The sequence below is a fragment of the Palaemon carinicauda genome, chromosome 21, assembly GCF_036898095.1.
Source record: "Palaemon carinicauda isolate YSFRI2023 chromosome 21, ASM3689809v2, whole genome shotgun sequence".
NCBI lineage: Eukaryota > Metazoa > Arthropoda > Malacostraca > Decapoda > Palaemonidae > Palaemon > Palaemon carinicauda.
In genome coordinates this window covers 38,901,573-38,905,563 of record NC_090745.1, presented here as the reverse complement: position 1 = coordinate 38,905,563, position 3,991 = coordinate 38,901,573, and positions in this window count along the sequence as shown.

The following is a 3,991-nucleotide window of genomic DNA, read 5'->3' as shown; positions in this document are numbered from 1 at the left end:
CGCCCAGTCCATTCTTGAGTAGGCTGTGGGCCCAGGGATCGAAGGTCCACCGTTCCCGAAATTTCAGAAGTCTCCCTCCTACCGGTATCACCTCACTTGGACTGCCGTCCTGAGGTCTTGCCTTCCTGACCACGACCACCCCTGAATCCCCTTCCCCTTGAGGGGCGTCTAGACGAGCCTCTGGCTGCTCCTCTAGGCTTTGATCGAAAGGAAGTAGACTGCCCTTCGAACGCTGGGGTGAATGCCGTGGACTGTGTCGACACGGCCTGGGGTACCCACTGAAAGGTGGTCGGTGTTTGTGCCACGATCTGGGGCACTGGGGGCAATGGCAATTGCAGTTGCTGTTGCTGTCTAAGAGGCTTGGCTGGCCGAGACGGTAGCCTAGTCCTCATAGTCTTCCTCTTTGGTTGAGGACCCTCATCTGGGGAAGACTTTCTTTTGATAGCCAGGCCCCACTTCTGGAGAAGGTTTCTATTCTCCAAGGCGGCTTTATCAACAACTTCTTTGACCAAGTCGGTAGGGAAAAAGGTCTTTTCCCCAAATGTTGGAGGAGATTAGTTTCTTTAGCTCGTGCCTCAACGTAGCCGAGGTAAACACGAACTCCCTACAAGCTCTCCTTGCCTTGACGAAGCCATAAAGGTCCTTCGTCACTGAGGCCAGATGAGGCTTGGCCACTACCATGAACATTTCATGGACCTTGGGGTCACTTGCCATCGTCTCGAGAGTAGTCTGAAGAGACATTGAGGCAGTCAGTCTTTCTTTTGTATCGAACTCACTTCGCAAAAGAAAGTCAGACAGCTTAGGGAGGTCCTTGCCGAACTGACGTCCGGCAATATCAGCCTCCAACTTTCCCACTGAGAACGTAAGATGGACGTCCTTCCAGTCTTTGTGGTCCATAGGCAGGGCCAGCGACAAGGGTTTACACTCCTCTAGGGAGGGGCAAGACTTGCCGGCCTCGATTGCTTTTAGTTCAGCCAGAAACCCTTTCTGTAAAAGGGGGAAGGCTCTAGTAGGCGAGGACACAAAGGAAGGGAGCTTCCTATTCAATGCAGCTACCTTTGAGTTAGAGAAGCCCCTCTCTTTCATCGAGGATGAAAGTAGAGCTTGAGCCTTAGCATAGTCCATCACTATGACCTCCTTCGGCTCTGTCTCCTCCTTTGAAGCTGGTTCCTTCCTCAGCCGGACATAACAGTCCGGATATGATGCCTTGCTGGGCCAGAATTCCACCCTCCAGGGGAACTGAGCCCAGCTTATCCGAGATGACGATCTTTCCAGTCGTCATCGGCATGTGCTCAGCATACCTCCATGGGTTAGCATCTGAGCACAAGGGAAGGTCTTTCACATTGAGCTTTTTCTGGGGCCCATGTGATTCTGCAAGGCACTGCATTCGCAGTTCCATTGCAGCCGCCTTCTCCTGATTCTCCTTCTGCATTTGTTGGATCATTCCAACAATAGAAGAGAGGGCCTGTCCCAGCTCTACTGGGAGACCGGCCGATGTAGAGGGGCTTGAACTTCATCCTGGGCTTCTGCCAGGAGGTCTTCCTCCTGACACCCGTCCACATCAGACATCCTGTCATTTAGCTGGATGTCTTGCATCGCGACCGCGACTTCAGCATCCACCTGGATCTGAACTTAGGGATCTCCTCTTGAGGCTGGGGAATCACTGCATCAGCTGATGCCTTAGGGAAAGGATACGCCCTCATCTTCTCACTTGGAAGATAAGGGCCAGAAGTGTTCTTTTGGAAGCCCCTTACCCAGGTGCAAAGCTTCTTCCTAGCTATTTAAATGTCTCATTAATCAGGTTAGTGCACACAGTACATACCTGAGGGTCCCAATACCGGAGATCATCCTTGGAGACAGCGTATGCTGCGTGTCTCCTACAAAACTCATGTCCGCAGAGGTTCTTGCTGCTGACATTGCAGAAAGCACTTCCCCACTTCGGAGTGTCCTTCTGTAAAGAGAAGAAATTTCCACGAGTATCAAGTGAACTATGTATCACTGGATATGCATAGTCTAGCATAACAATTCAGAAAGGAAAGACACACACTTGTGTTTCCCTCACAACCCATTGTTGCAGCCTTCCAGATAATAAAATAAAAAATGGTTTATCTCTTCTAGAGTAACCAATGCAAGGTTTCCAGAGGAAACAGGTGGAGCTCACACCTAAGCAATGATTTTAAAATCCTGGATAATAGACAGGGAAGAACTCAGCTTCCTATCTGAGGGCAACAGCAAAGGGATGTGCAAGAAAACACAATAGTGTTAGAAGATACAGTGCTGTACCAAAACCTTTACTATTGTTTTCTTCTTACTGTATATGCTATACAGAAGAATACTAGTACAGTATGGGGGGATGTGTGCCGGCCTGCCTTTGCCGGCCGGCACACACCACAACTAGCTTTAAAGTATACTACTTAACAGCTATAGGGCGGCAGCACTCTGGTTCAAATGCCTGTGCCGGTCGGCAGCAACTGCCGGCCGGTAACAGCCAGTGTTGGCTGGCAATGGCTGCCGGCCAGCAACTACACAAGGTAGTACCCAGCTGCCGGCCACACTCTTGGTGACCGGCAGACAAGGACTGACATAAGCCGGCCGGCAAAGGTACAAGACCGATGCCAGCCGGCAGCAAAAGAACCAGAGGACTACACCTGCCCGGCTGCCGGCCTATGAGGCCGGCAGCCGGCCTCATAGGCCGGCAACCGGGACAGGTACAGCACTAGAAGAAAAATAGAATGGATGCCGGGATAAGAGTGTACACAACCTCCAAGCCCGGCAACCGAAAGAGTGCATATAAGGAAGGGGAGAAACTAATTCAGGCTTCCTTGACCAATGCCGTCCGGCTCTGCCGGCAGGCATGGATGAGGGACCAAGAGAGGTCCGGGCAGCACTCGAAAACATAAGACCCTTGCCGGCCAGCAGCTCTGCCGGCCGGCAATGAGCTGAGTCAATTCCACATCCCAACCTATACTAGGTCCAGAAGTAGAACGACGTACAGTACAGTAAGACCCCTGCCGGCCAGCTCTGCCGGCCGGTAAGGTACAGTACAGTAATGGCTAGGCCATTACGGAGATAGAGGGGGAAGGGACAAGAGGGTCCTGCCAACCTTGCTTTAGTGACAGATCACCCGCAGCCAAGAAACTTATCTTAGCCTAAGGGAGATCTAAGGGGAAAGGCCAGCAATACTTGCCAGCTTCCAGAGCACCAAAGCAAGGAAGGCGTTGCTACTCCCAAGGGAAGAACTTATCCTCCCCCGAGAACAGCAACAGGACTAGTCTGGTAGATCACAAAAGAAGGAATCATAACTACAGAAACCTTCGGTAGTGACCTGAGGGAGCTAAGCTCCCTTTGTATGTGTTAGGTCAGCGAGGGGGGACTCTGCCCCAAGCCAGACAACACAGACTCAGACTAAAAACTCTCTTGTTCTGTCCCTCTTGAACCATAACTACAGGAACAGGAAGGTACAGTAACACCCTAGTATAGTTTTATCGAAAATAAATTCGGAAAAAACCACTTAGGGATAAGCCCAAGGCTTAAACAGAGGGAAAGGGATTGCATACCTTCTCCGAAGAAAAGAAAGCAACCGGGGAGTATGATAAAGTATACTAAGGCTCCATAAGCAATTAGCCTAGGCACCAAGAGAATCGATTACCTAATTCACCGAAACTCTCACGTATACAATCTTGGAAATATTCCACACAGTCTAAAATGTATAAAATATAGCCTAAAGCTTCAATAAAATTTTAATTACACTCGGAAAAACCAAAATCATGCATGAAGTACTAGGACCAAACGACTAGGCTACATGGCCTAGCGTAGGCCAGAATGGCAAATACTTCGCCAAATAATACTAAGCACGAAAGGAAATCCTATGTAATGCTAAATAGCTAAAATTTATTAAAGCAAAACAACCAGGAATGTCGCTCTGACTAACTAATTTATACCTAGCGAGCGACAGTGTCCAGGACACCTCTGGTAGGCTACGGCTCTTGTA